We start from the raw sequence: 17,096 nt of genomic DNA on the forward strand, positions 1-17,096 counted from the left end.
TTATTTTAACACGACAAACGGCTTATTCTGTATGACAAATGAAATCAAACTGAACTATTAAAGCTACTACTGAGCTGTAGTATTAAGTTTACATTTTTGCGCCAATTCCGCTACGGAAAAAACGCAAGTGTGACACCAGCCTATACAACGCGGAAATTCTGCCGCGGAACGTCCGCTGCGGATATTCCGCAAGTGTGACACCGGCCTTAACGTTTCTTTCAAAAACAACTCAGTCACGCAATACGGTCTTTACATTTATTTACTTATATATTGTATATTTAGATATTTTTCAATTGCCAATAATCACTTATCGTATAATTAATTTTTTTTTTTTGCAAATATGTAAGTGGTTGTACGAATAACACGATCTGGTCTTTTCAACCAACTCAAAAATAAAATTGTTCAAGAGGTACGCACATTTATCAATACCTTGTAATCACTGGTATTATTGTGCATTCGAACTGTTATTATTATAGCCTATGGGTGTGGTTTTCACTGCTGTGACTCAAAAGTAATATTATATAATATTATAGAAACGGTTTTGCCTTTCAATATTCGTATACTTATTATGTATCTTACTGACCAATGTGATATTACAAAACGTATACATAAAATCAAATTTTTCGGTACAAGTTCTTTATAATTTGTATGCGAATTTCTAGAGCGACGAGTTCGAACAACAAGAGCTTTTCGAGAATATTGAGTTCGGTTCATTGACGTCGCGTAATCGGGCGTCACCCAAGTGTGTCCCGTTAATCATATCGTACCTTTTTTATAGCCCGATTGCGTCCGTGATAATATCGCAAATAATTTTGGTATATCCCATGTGTGTCCCATCTACTATTCATAACTAGTCTTTGACAACCACGTGCAGTATGTTTATGCAGCTAACAATTTTGTTTAAATATATTTGATTAAAATTTTATATTAATTTTACTTATACAGGGTGATATTTTTATCATTAACCACTCGTTATTTCAAAAAGTATCAATGTTTTTGAAAATATTTTTTTACAAAGTTTCATGTTGTTAAAAAAGAACGTTTTTATTAAAGAAATATGTTTTTTAATATTTTTTATCATTATAATTTTTTAAGTTTTTTACTTTTTTGAATGACAACCTAGAGTTTTAATTTCATATTCCAAAGCAGAATATTTTTCTTAGTATTGATACGTAAAAATTGAATTTTGGACGAGTAGTTTATGAGTTATAAGTATTTTAATTTTGGACAAGCGGAGTAGTGGACAAACATTTTGCGGGGTACCCCGTAACACTCCACTCCGGCAATCTAAACTTTAAATACTTATAACTCATAAACTACTCGTCCAAAATTCGATTTTTACGTATTAAAATACTTAGAAAAATATTCTGATTTGGAATACGAAATTAAATCTCTAGGTTGTCTTTCAAAAAAGTAAAAAAAACTTTAAAAATTATAAGGATAAAAAATATTAAAAAACATAATTTTTAATAAAAACGTTGTTTTTTTAACAACATGAAACTTTGTAAAAAAAATATTTTCAAAAACATTGATACTTTTTGAAATAATGAGTGGTTCATGATAAAAAAATCATCCTGTATATATACTTTAAAGATGTCGATGTCGTTGCCGTCGAGTATGATCAGCCAACACGGTAAGGAACTTAATATTACTATGGGATATAAAATGAGATTTCATAAAATGTTAAATGGTGATGTAAAACGATGGTGCTGTGTAAACAAAACGTGTAAAGCTTACATGAAAACAGATATGAGTGAAAAGACAATTATTGATAGTAATTTAAACCATAATCATGGAATAGAATCTGAAGGAAAAATGATGATACAAGTAATAGTAGTACAAGTAAAACGAAAAGCTCAAGTAGAACTTTGTGAACGTCCACTCAAATTAATGATGGATGTACACCTAAATAATTATATGAACTTAATAATATTAAACTTTTATAATAAATATAATTAAATGACCAAATATTTTTGGGTGTAAGCCAGTTCACCTCCTCGTGGTGCACCCTGGGTAACTCTAAACAAACTTGGGCCACATCAAAGTAGTGACCTTTTTCTCTAGGGACGCACTCGAGTGAGACCTTATTCCGGACGCATTCGGAACATTAAATAAGGGACATTTTGAGACGCACTCTGGAATTGACCACGTAATGATTATTACGTCGTAACCTATGAAGATTATAAACGCATCATGGCACACATTAGGTATCTACGATTTACTACTATAGGTACCTAGTAGACATAAGTACAGTGGAAACACTCAGAAAACAACAAATAATAATTATTATTATAGGCGTGTTGTGATCTGTAAATGTGCTTTAACATAATGTTCCATTCAATAAATATTAGAAACACCAGGTATGATAAGACAGCCATTATTATAATATTATAACTATGAACTTATTTAATACCTACAAATATAAACGGGTAATAAATGAAAATTTGACAAATTGAATGATATTATTTTTAAATTATTGTAAACCATGACTAAAATAAATTATCACACAATCATATTGTAAACAATTGGAAAGTAATCTTATATAGAAAATATACCTTTAGAATCGACAATAGCCATTTTAATTTTTAATTTTGAAAAACAAAGCAAACGTGTATTTAAATTGCATTATATCATAATAATATAATGTAATAAGAATTTACCACTTTAAAGGTTTTACAAGGTATCGCTAACAACTTAACAAGATTGTAAAATTTAAAATATATATTAATTATAAATTCAATATTATCTCAAGTATAATTCATAAAACAACAGCTTATATTTGAAATTCACCTGGTAAATAATGGTAAAATATTAAATTATTTAATGAAAAAAAATATAATAATAAAATAGAAAAGCAAGTTCTGTTTTATAGTTAATACTGTAAATATTTTACAGTCATTCTTTTATTATGATGATTTTTATTTTTTTATACATACAATAGAGAAGCAGGTATATATAAAACTTTGAGATTATAAGACAAATAATAGTACAAAACAGCGATAGCTAGGGATCTTATTTTTTATTTACGAGCGAAATGCATTGAATATAAAATATCAGCTCGAAGTTTAGATCCGTTTACATACCCGATCGGTGGTAAGTTTCCAGACTCGGCGCATAATACAAGCGGAATTATTGTTTCACTTAAACGCGGTAATTAATGAACTCGGCCCCGTCATCCAGTGCAGTGTTTACAGTGACGAAAGCGTATCTCATACGTAACCAACGCCGTGTCTGCAGCAACTTGTGTGTACGGTGTGTCAACATGACATTTAAACGGCACAAATGTGAGCTGGCGAGATCTGAATATATTAAAAACGTTTGGTTTATATAATATACGCATTGCCACTAAAACACCAGCTCCTCCCTCTCCTCTCACGGTAAACTACTTTATACATGCCTAGTATGCACTCGCAAAAGTATATTATTACATGGAAAACTTCTGAAAATCCGCGTGTTTGTTAAAATTGTCTATATACTCGTACATTATACATAAGTAACTACGTTTCAAGTATCCGTCAGCTAACCAAAAGCGCGTACTATAAAATAAATAATTATAGTTTATTTGGCCAGAATACTGCAGCTTGAACATTCTTAAAACAATAATAAGATTTATGAAAGTATGAAGTACTGCGATTAGTGCGATTATTGTGATAATGATTAATAATATTAATTATAATAAAATGTTGGTAAATTCACTACCGATGTGCCTAACGAAGTAATGACTCATATTTTGTTGTTAAATGGAAGAATCGAATGTTCGACGTAATATTTGATTATTCCCTCAATCACATATGCACTTGTCAATTTTATTTGCTTGAGCGAAACATATTTTTTGATATAGGTAAATTACAATTATCTACCTTTATAAGAGAATAATAAACATATGTATAATACACAATATGCCAACAGACCTAACACAATATACAAAAAGTAAATCCAGCGGTGAAGTGAGTCCCTGGTTCCGCTATGAAATGTCTTAAGTCGCGACTTATAGTTTTAAAATTACAACACTCTAAGACTCTGAGAGTCAGCCAAATCGGCCTGCTTAATAATGCGCTGAGTGCATACTCTTTAACACCAGTGCCAAGTATTTCGGTTTAATGGACGTGTATATCGCGCACCACGGGGTTAAAACAGATTTTCCACTACATATAAATGCTTCAACACAACATCAACAATGATATGATAACACGCATAACGTTTTGCAACCGACTGCAGCCTCAAAGCAGTATCGAATCATGTGTGAACGAATATGTTTGTGCTCTTACAATATTATTATAATTAATAAATACGTAGTCTGAACTTGTATGTCGTATAATAATAATACGACGTGTAAGAGAATCGAGATGTACGAATTTTCGAACTAAAATCCGTTTCTATTGGTACGTCGACATGGCGCAGTGAGTCGTTAAATTAGATACTTTAGTATACATGGTATTAAAACCATGTAATCGTTACAGTATAAGTCCCTGATGGGTCACCGTCTGTGTAATTTTTTTTTTTTTTGCGTATCGTTCTCACTCGATTCCAACTATGCTTTGAACAGGATTAAAGGTCTGAAAAAAATCAAATTAATAAAAATAAACTTTTTAGCAAACCTAAAATACGAACAAATTGCACTGTATGTTCGGATTGTCGCTCGAGCTTAGTATTCTATAAACATAGTTGTAACTTGTAGTTCTAGACCAAGTCGTTCGTTAATTAATTACAAGACATTTTAATAAAATAAATTTGAATATTATACATATAGACTTTTATAAAATTCCGGTATTTTAATTAGAAAACGATTTGACTTAGAACTCCAAGTTACAGCACTATATATATACAACTATAATACAATTATAAACAATGTATATATTATTCATATAGAATACTAAACTTAAGTGACAATCCCAACATACTGCATAATTTGTTCGTATTTAAGGTTTCCTAAAAAGTTTATTATTTTTAATTTAATAATATTGTGCAGATATTATATACCTATATAATGTATATATTATCTGTAACACACGATTTTGCTTAATACGTTTAAAATTTTTTTATGAATTATTGTAAATTTTAATATATTTATAACGGAAATATACCGAGTAATCTACTGATCTATTCAATGTATTATACTATGCTAATTCAACAAGAATGATATATATATATATATCATATATATGATATCTATCATTGTATAATGTACATATAGGCTCTATTCTATGATATAAGCTAGAAGCCCGGATCTGGTATCAAAAACTGGAATTATATATAAATTTATTTGTTTGGACATTTTCTTGTTAATTATCGTTCAGATATCTAGTTACTATTAAAAAATTATAAAGTTATAATAGATAAATAAAGTTCACTTACTATAGTTTTTAAATAAAATAAAAAGCAAATAGTACATATTATCATTCCTAATAAATATAATATAGTATATTATGTATTCATAAGATGAACATAATTAGAATTATTGTAAGGATAATGAAATGCTTAATTTAAATAGGTAAATGAAGATGGGCTGATCATCAACCTACAAGTTATTTTATATATGCTGGCGTAGTTGGTACACTATTAATTATAAGACAAAAGACAATAGTACAAACTATGTTAATTATTATTCTATAATGCTTTGGAAATGTTCAATTAAACACCATAATATTATTATACACTCTTTAAATTGAATTAAATAGTATAATAGCTGATTAATGTCCTCATTTAGACTGACATAATAATTATTTGGACCCGTCGATTATGTAGTTAACACGTAGAATATCTGAATATTATGTTGTCTAATCGAAATACGTGACCTACATTGTTGGTACATTATTATTATTTATCAATACAAGTTTTATGTTACCCGTATCTATGTTAAAAAATCATAGTATTCCGAATATTTGTCATTATAAAATGATTATATCTTGTACAAATAATATGTGGTAATTTTTTGGGACAATAAATGTTTTAAATATTCACACATCATAATATTATGTATATAATTTGGAGGCTTATAATTTATGCACAAAGTAAACAATGGTAAAAAAATTGTTTATTTCCTAAAATTCAATTGGAAATTATTGTATTTATATGAATAATATTTTCAATAATATCCATGCAGGGTCAGATAGTATTTAACAAAAATAATTTTGGCAAATTTAAAACGTCTATATGTATAAATACAATAGTGTATTTAATACTATACTATAATAATGAAAATATAAAGATTAAAGAACTATCTAAATTATTTCATATAATATATATCCGAAACAGATAGTGTTTTCTTTCCTTTTTTGATACTTTATTGGACTTTCGAAAAAATAACAATATCAATAATAAATAACTAAACGTTTTCGTACGCGGTCCGAAAAATTGAAAAGCCAAATCGGTTTACAAGCGTATTTGTATCGATATTATTAGTTCTTTTTCGTAAACATAAATGTATATATATATAGTATAAAACGTGTATGATATATATCACACAATCTTACACACCCACACACATATATACACGTTTCGTCCATATATAAATGAATCACCAACAATAAGTTCGCGGGAAAATATGCCATGCGGACCACCAACATCTATTTTTCTCGACAATTTTTTTTTTATTTCTTTTCTTCTAACCGTTTTTGATTGAATGTCGTTCGTTCGTGATGTGGGTACCTTTCGGGTGCCTCAAGCCTTTCCAGCCGCCGCCGACACTTCTCCGGGTTAAACGACGACGTGTCGAACGTGAAACGGTTTTGTAATCGCTACTCCTCACCGACCACCACACATCTGTATTTTCGTATTACGTCCACGACTGTACAACCCGCGTATTATACACACACAACGGCTTAACCACATATTATTTAACTATACTGTAGAGCGATGATGATTATATCGAGAATCGCAGCCGTCGTTGATATAAAAAAGAAATTTTTCTGATTTTTTTTAAAAATCTTATGCAAAATAGAGTTTTATTTTTTTCCTCCGTACTGTAGGCCACAGATACTTCAATGATCATCATATTATTATTGGACCGATATATATAATATTATCTACCTCATTTTCACCGCAGCCGTCGCCAACCTCTCGTCTGGTATCCTATAATTTCGCTATAAGCTAATAATGCGATATATTTTATCAAATTTTTGCCTTGCATTTTGATCGATAGATAGAATCAACTGAAACCACATTAAATGTAGTAATAAACAACTTTCTCATTGAAATTATATAATATCATACCTTATATCGCATCATAAAGTATTAATATCTCCCAAAGTTGCGATTTAATTAATTAAATTTCGTGTCTATACCATGTGCGAGCACATTGCGTGGTTTGTTTTTCAGAAACATACCCACTACCCACTCACAAAATACTATAAGTATTTTCGGTGTATTCATATCGTGCCAATAGCGTTCTGCACGTTTTTCAAGCTTTGAATATTTTGAACATAAATACATGATAGGTGAAACGTTATAATATAACTAGGTGAATACCATCAACTGCACTCGTAAAAACAAACGCTTACAAATTCAAAAAAATAATTAATAATATTATGATTAAAATAAATGATAAATACTTACATAGTTTTAGGTTTTTTAAATATAAGTTCAGAACACTTTATTTTATCTCTATTATCCGTTGTATCTGTCCCTTCGTGGTCCGCCAGTTAGTTACCAAGAAGTATGTTTTGATTGTGTATATTAATAGGTATTAATTTATTGTCCGAGATATTACTGTACATACATTTTATATGGAATTATAAGGCGTTGTGTTGCATTATAATACATTTAGAAATAGGAAATTTGTGTGAGCTTACCTAACTTGTTTCTCAATCAAAATCATACAGTTATATTATAATAGCACAAGTAGGTACACTGCAATTGATAATATTATAATAAACATTACAAAAACTATTTAAAAAAAAAAAAAACAAAAATGTTATGAAAAATAACGAGCGCTTCAAATACAAAATGAAAAATATAAAATTGACAAACGTTTATATACGTTTACACGCTGACGTGTGGGCTGGTGACAATAGCCGTGAAAGGCTGAAACAATCACTCGCACCTGGGACAACGGTGTATATTCATAATACGGTAATAATATAATATAGGTATATACCGAGGTAGGTGTACGCACAGGTTTGCGTATACGTTTTCCAGTAATTGTTTCAAGGGTCCGGCCCAGTCCGTATGTCTAAAACGAAACACGAACATCATTACTTTTAATATTATTATTATTATTATTTTAATATTATTATATTGTATTATTTATATCCGTTTTATCGCTCGATCGTTATGACATAATAATATTGTGGCATTCGTTTTATATGTTTTTTTTCACTTTTTACTCGCTAAAATTTGAATTGAATAAAAAAGACCGGCCACGTTATTTAACTTCAAAGTGATGAGTTACGGTCGGTTATTGTTTTTATACATCTGCGTAGACAATGCAAAATATAAAAATCATTGAAAAAATATTTGCGCGAAATGTCGATATAATGGAGTTGTGCGGTTGTCAGGAGTTTATTTCCAAAAACGGAAACGAACGATTTGAATACGAATAAAATATATTACTATGTATGTCATTTTGTGTGTCAACGTTAAACTTTGAAGTATAATATGGAATAATACAATATATTAAACACACCATGAACGACTTAAGCATTTAATGAGCTACACAGTTTTGAGTTACATAGTTTAAATATTATATAGTTTTTCATTTGTTTATGGTAATAATTACTTATGGTTACTTACTTACTTTATGGTGATAGCTTATGGTTTTAATAATTTTACGACACTGAAAAACATGATTATAGTTATTAATTAATAAAATATTCCAGTTTTCCATATAATATGATATAGTAAAATTCTTATTGATTGTTTTTTAAATTTAAATTTACTCTCATAAAATCCATAACTCAGGTTTAACTTAAAAGAGATATTATTATATATAAGTTATAAGTTATATACATTACAGCAATATATTATTATTTTATAAATAAATAAATTAAATTGAGTACCTAACAAGAATTATTCTTACGTATAGGTGAGTTCGATAATCATCATTTTTTTGTGTTGTTTATAATAACCTAAAATATATTGTCCAAGAACTTTTTACACTTGAATATAATAAATATCATATTACATAATTTATATAATTTGAAATTGATTTTGGTGTCATTAATAGATTGTGAGCAAGTGTTAAGGCTCATAATGTTACACTAGCTCGAAATTTCTTCAACACTAAATTGATCTAGACATATTATTTATGTATTAAAAGAATACTCTTGTTCATATAAAAATAAATTTCAAAATCGGTCAAATGGAAGGTGGTACTAATGATATTATATTGACACAGCAATCTGTAGTATGCCGACAACCGAGTTCCTATACCGTCTATCTATGTAAATAACAATAATTTTCCTTTTAGTTTTTCATTTACGGATTCTTCGAACAGGCGATCCTCGAATTGTCCCACGTTCAAAATATAGGTTACGATGAATTTCTTGCGTACTTATTTTTTTATTCTAAGTCCAAAAATATATCTACATTTATATACTAAAAAAAAAAATTATTAATTCTTACTGTTTTGAAAAAACGCCGTTTTGTGGCCAGCAAAACATGTATTATAAATCTGTGTTTTTTTTTTTGTTTTTGATTACATAGAAATTATTAGTTTAGAAAAGATACAGTAACATTTAAAGTTTCAACAAAATTATAACAAAATACATACAAATTCTTTTAAAATTACTAAAATTAGATGAAAATTATTAATAACATTTATTTAATGGTACAAATGAAATATAATTTATAATTATATGGATTAAAATTGTATAGTTGAACATTAAAAAAAAAAAAACTCATACCGAAAACGCTTTGAGCCAATAATTATATCGACACCTCTTAAATGGAAACCATCAATATGGTCTTATTTTTATAAGCTTTATATGATTTTAAATTTTTACTTCAAACTTTCGATAAAATTGGCTACAAATTATAATTAAAAACATAAATAATAAATAAAATCAACAATTTTCAAATCTGAAACAATTGACTACCATAATGAATACTCCTCTTTTTATGTTAATCCCTCAAGCCTCGGAAAATATTGATAAAATAACATAATATTATTTAAACATGTACTAACTAACCTACGAGTTATTAAATAATATCGTATCAAAAACTAACACAATATGATCATGATAATATTAAGATAGATACATCGTAATATTATATTTTATGTGAACGATGATACCTATTATAATATACCGCTTAGTAAATCAATTCATTAATAATATTAACACATTGATGGACAGTACTGCTATAGCAGTAATTTTTAAATTTGATGTACGTATATCACTACTGCTGTTGCAGTAGTTCAATATTCGTTTATTAAAACTCACTACTGCTATAGCAGTACTATTTTCAATGGTTTTATACGGTAGAAATTGGGCACACACATAAATATCTATATTAAATCTATACTATCAACAAAAAATGATGATATTTTTATATTCTCAAATTTTTACAATCTATCGTAAAACACGACTTTTGCAATTAGTTGCTCTAATTACGTTACGATTTTTTAATTATTTTATTAACTGAGTAACGTGTACCTATACTGCGTGTTGACAGGCAGAATCATAATATACATTATACATATTACATAATACGTGATGTAAATAATTAACGAGAAGTTTGAAAATCCGACAATTATTGTAATACAACATATAATTTGGACCAGGAGTAAAACGTCAGGCTTAGTGCTTTTTCCAGCACACGGATTATAAATGCGTAATAATTGAAGAAATAATTAATGATTTTTGTCGACTTTGGTAATATATATATAACATTTTTGATGTGTTTTGTGTTTCCCTCTCCGTTTTATTGCGTGTACATTATATTATATGGTAAATGAAATGTAACAAAAACTGCAGCTGACAATTAATGTAGTTTACTAACTATGTATAATACAATTGTTTCTAATTTTTATTTCAAATATTAAGCTAATAACAATATCCTTATTATAATAAAACATTAAAATAAAAATGATTAAAACAATTTACAAGTATACAAGCAATTTCATAAGTTTTTTGATAAATTACATAATATATTCATCAGTTATATATTATGTAAATAATTTTACACGAATAAATATTTTTATTACAACTATTTGAACTATTATTCTTCGTCCTCTTGTCTGAACACGTTCGGAAGGGGCACTGACAATAACGGTTAAAATCTCACATCAACACGTCGTATAATATGTTTGGCAGTACTACGAGATATTAATATGTACTATATTAATATCGACAGCTGACTCGTTTGGACGATCATAGTGCATGTTTACAGTCGACCATTCCAAGTCGATGAGGTTATCGACGTAGCACACGTGTTTCCGGTGACGTGAATCCGGGAGCTGCAAATGATCGTAAAACAATACTACTTAAATCAACGCAAACAATATATAGATATAATTTTAACTTACTCATAGTCATATTATAAAACTGGCGTGTAGAAGAGAGGGTGAAAAGTCCCACGTGGGTCTCTGAGTAATTACCTACCTACTAATTTTCCCAACTCCTAAAAATCAATACCTTATTGCGTTGTCTATAGCGTCATCAGCGAATACAGACATACGAACTTGTCAAATATTCTTTGGATAATGCGGGCACGATAGAATGGGTTGGTCATGAATCAAATGTTTTCACCAAATAAACGGATGAAAAACGGTTCTCAATGGTAACTATTTTTTGTTTTCTCTTTAAAATATGGATAAAAATGATGTTTTCTTGAGTTTTTGATGGCTGCACAGGTTCGAACTTATATATTTATATCTTAAGAGGTGGTTGTTTTAAGGTAAACGCTCGTTTTTTCGAAAAGTGCAAACATTTTTAAGAATATTTGTTTTACATTATTTTAAGTCATTGAAAACCAAAACTTATAAAACAATTAAATTTTCATTATTTTTATTTATTTCAAATTCACAAGAAGTATATTTGTGAATTTTAAGTATATAAATTGAATTTTAAATAAGCAGTTAATTAGGTAGATGTAATTAATAATTAAAAGTTAATAATTATTTATATTTTTCTCATTCGAAAACGGTAATATTGTGATGACTTAAGAGTTCATAACATTTAAAAACAATATGTTTTCAAACGTTAATAATATACCTACTCTTTTCCAGATGTGTCGAAATGTTCACCGTTGAAGAAAATCATCCGACGCATACAACAGTAAAGTTGTACAAGCTGTACGGTGCCTTCATTTTATCCGAACCCAACACACGGTGACACACATTTTCTCCGTGGTAACTATATGCGCAAATATAAACGACGAACTCATACACACACATATTTTCTTCGGGAAATCATCTCCACGAGGCGTGTTCACGGTATACTGCACACCAATGTTACGCATGTTTACAGACGCACATACAAAGTACTCGTCTGAACACTAATAATACATATAACATATATAATGTTATTTATATATATATATATAAATATATTATTATATATGTTATAAATAAACACGTAGGTGCCTATATGAATACTCGTGCGCTAGTCTCGAGCACTTCATTGCGATAAATTCGTGTTTAACTAAACTATAGTACCTATAATATTGTTATATATGATATATTTATATATATTATATACCCAACACATGTATATAAAACATGTACATTATTTATGTTTTATTATAGGTCATTAAGCTGATAACGATATAGGTTCTAATAAATTTATGAATACAAATAATATTTTATATCCGTCATCCGTGTATGTTACACATGGGTAAGCGAAGATATATTCAAATTTTAGAAAGGAGGGAGGATTTTATCATACTTAAATACGAAAATAAATTCTCATAAGTCATAGTTATACACCGCCTCGCACCTACTGTATGAATGTTTCGAATATTTTAGTACAATTTTCAATAAATATTATTATAATTATTGTTATAACAGTAGCTCACAAATGTGCTCCCTTTATATTATGTATATTCCTATTGAATAAGTAGGTATCAAGCCGTTCGTATTATTTAGTATAGTATGTTAAAGTTATTTAGTGAAATGTTTTTATTTCTAGGATGAAAAGAGTCGGTCATCCAAAAAAATAAGAAATATAAAATATAATTAAATATACATTCAATTATTTAAAATAGATATGAAAAAAATAATAAAACTAGAAAAAAAAATTAAAATCCTTTGTGGATACTTTGGAAATTATCGAAGGGAGTTAAACCTTTGAGTAGCCTCTTCCCCTGATTTCTTTATATGCAACCGAAAACATTTCATAATTTTCCCGTATTCAAGTCAGTATTTTGAACTATAATTTACTATAACTGAATTATAACTATATATTTGAACATGAAATGTGTGTGTTTTTGGCCATATGACCAATTGGCCATATGGCCAATCAAGCTGCATGCGAGAATTTATAGCCACGACCTCCTATAGCACTGCAATACGAGTAAAGCTTCCAATCACTGCTGACTAAATAATATTATACATAACATACATAATATAATATTTTTTAGCTGATACGTGAGAAAGAAGTACACGTCATACCATTTTTTTTAATATCAAGTAAACATTGATAATGTTTTCGTCGATTTTTTTATAGTAGCATTTTCAAGAACACTAGAATGAAGGAACGATGTTAATATTATTTTTCTTTTTTATCGTTTAACACGGACATTTTTACCAATAAACGTTTGGAAATCTCTAACAAAACATATTCGAAATCGAAACTAGTTCAAACTTTTTTTAGTGTATTCACGTATAACAAGGTAAGGATTATTGAGTTACGCATTTGACAAGGTTCAAGTAGGTTTTTACGATAACAGCTAGGTCAAATTCTTAGCCATTCAATTTGACTGTAATCGTTTCTGTTTTATATTTTAAGGCAATTCCTATTCGAAATATCATACATATCATTTCATATTTTATTTGTAATAAAAATGTCAATACCACAAACCTTTTACTATCAATAATGCATTTTATATCGTAATTTTATAAATAATAAATCAATACGTACAAACTGTAATGCTAATAAGTCCATTTTTATGGTCACATAAATATTGCTCACAAAATGGTATAATGTATATATACTACGTAATAATACACATACAAAATATATAATGTATACAATATACGTATTAAGCTAAACAAAAGTAGAAAATGTACACTTATAAATAATTTTGTTCCTCCATAATGTATAACATAAATGGTAAATAACAGACCAATTTGTCAAATCGTTATTTTATACAATTATTTATCGTTGGCCATTGCTTTAAAATGTATATTACACTAATCCTGTAGTCTGACGGGCAATGATGGATGCCAAGACTCCGTATCGACTGTATATATCAGTAAGCTCTAATTTTATAACAAAATTAAAATTTCGGCAGTCTAATAATTTTAATCCAACCATAGGAACTTAACATCCGAATTAGCAGAAACCCTAAAATAACGTGCGATGGTACTTAACGAATTTTATTTATATTATATTTGCTTAAACGAGTGAAGCAATTATTATGCAAATGTTTCCTCAGTGATAGTCAAAAGATGTGGCATTAAAAAAAAAAAAAATGCTTAGCACTTAATATATTTTTCCATGATAAAATTATAAAAGTTCTTAATTTGTCACTCACCGCGCAACCAAGTTTTCAAATTCCATGACCGTATTGGGTACAGTCTTAGAGCTTAACATTTTCACAACCAGTCGACGAGTGCCGGACTTAAACGATTTAGATTCTAGAGAATTAAAAAATATATCATCGAAATAATCAATTTAAAGCTTAAAGATTAAAACTGAAAGATGAATGATATGAGGGAGGTCTAGTAAATTAATAAAATACCCTAATACAATATTATAAGAATAATAGTTTAACCATGATGATCACTTTATCAGTTGTCTTGCATAATAATTATGATTATGAATATCCGGATTTCTTAATTTAAAATGTTTTCTATACATTAATTATCGTTCATACAATACAATGATTCTGATTTCAAAAATAAATAGTATGAAATTAATATAGAATATGAAACAGTAGCCTTCTGGCCTGTTTCGTTGAAAGTGAATGACAACACTCTGGTTAATGATATCACTTTCTCTGTTTATTTTCACATAAATATTTATAATATTCTATACAGGATACGGGACCGATTCGCTAACGCGGCAGCCAGGCTTGAGAGCGGGCTGCCGGATACGACGAATTGTCACGACGAGCTGGAAAGCTCTGTCCTATCCACAGGTTAGGGTCATATAATACATGCAACATACAATCAGGGTATGGGGCCGACCACGGTTAGTGTCTAGCTATGAAGCGACTGCTATCGTGGATCTGACCCGGGAAGGCAAGCTCTCAAAAGCGGCCGTTGGTGAATTGGGAGAACAACCTTGTATTGCGTTGCCTGTAGTTCGTATGAGGAACGTGGACCGTCTGATGATCTTATCTGGCCCGTTGACTGTGGCGTCGATTCGTACGGAAAGGGTGAGACGTTTCCCGTAAAGGGTTGCTCACGGTCCGCACGGGAAATGCTCGTTCGGGATTCTCGCCGACGTTTCTTCGGACTTGGGCTGGTCGTCGTGTCACTTCGGTGTTCCTTCTTCTCTTCTTTTCTTCGTACTGGCTGACAATATGTTCCGACAGAAGAAATTATGTTGATTGAAGAAGAAAGGTGACTATGGTCGGAAAACGACCGGTATATAACCCGTGCGCCGTACCGACTAGTAAACTATCGTGTGTGCCGCCGTGATGTTTGTGTTTCCCGTCGGTACGGATTTGTGTGCTGTTAACTGGGTTTTTCGGTTAAAGTCATGGGGAGGGTCTCATTATATTAGTCCTGATCTTCCCTATCCATGGCAGTATTTGTAAAGTTGTTAGCGTAGTTGAAGAAACTTATATTTTGTAAAATAGCTCTGACTATTGTGATTTCTTGTATGGCGTGTTCTGATTGGTTGATATTGTGTAGTCCTAATAAAGACTGTTTTAGTGAATGATGTACTGTTACAAATATTTGTTTTTTTTTTTTTAATTTAAATAAATAATTTAATCACATCAAAATATTATATATGTTTGTACTTATTAGTTATAAATATAGTTTAATGTTTAAAGACTTTATAGTGTATAAAGTAAAACCTTATAAAGGTTAATGTATGATGTAATATTATTATTGATAAAAATGAATAGATTTTATTGTTATGAACAAAGAAAAAATACAATATTCTTAAAAATATTTTCTATACAAAATGTATCAGTATCATATACGTCATATTATAATATTATGTTTTCAATAAAACTGTTTCAGACTAAATAACTATTTAAAATATTTCACAAAAAACTTTTCTTAAATGATATAACTAATCATAGTTCAATTTCACAAATATAAATACAGATACCTAAATATACATATAGACAATTTAGATAAGAATTAAAAAGCTTAAAGAAATTTTCAATAAATTATGATTAATATTGTATAATTTTTTTCTTTAACGATCGTTACTCTATAACCACAGATTATATATTTATATTATATATTATATTATAGGTATATTTATATTATATATTTTATATAATCTGTGCTAAACTGTCTAACTGTTGATTAAAGCACAATGAACAAAGATCGTTTTACATTTGCAAATTAATACAGTGTTATGTCATTACATTTCATAATATAACACAGGAAAATAGTGTTTATATTCACTTAAGTTACATTTAATTTATGTATGTATTTAACTACATATAGATTTATTATAATATGTAATGCGCATTTTTTTTTTTTACATATTTATAAATATTTTATTAATAGTCCTTATCGCTTATTTTTATTTATTTTTTTACCTTATTACATAACGTAGTTAAAAAAGTAGTTTACATTGCTAATAGATTCAGCTGATAAGCATATTTTAAAAACGCATGACAACCATTAATTACAATTTTATGAAATTTACATTTAAAACTGTATATAATTGGAATACGTTTTACAACAGTGAAAGCGAAAAAAAATCATCTTTTATGCTGCAAACAATATTGTATTAAAATATTATTTTTGAATCGACGTATTTTTAATTATTGATAGTATAATTATGAAGAATTTCAAAACCTAT

The sequence above is a fragment of the Diuraphis noxia genome, unplaced genomic scaffold (assembly GCF_037042655.1).
Source record: "Diuraphis noxia isolate RWA-SAM2 unplaced genomic scaffold, SU_Dnox_SAM2 contig0005, whole genome shotgun sequence".
Classification (NCBI taxonomy): Eukaryota; Metazoa; Arthropoda; class Insecta; order Hemiptera; family Aphididae; genus Diuraphis; species Diuraphis noxia.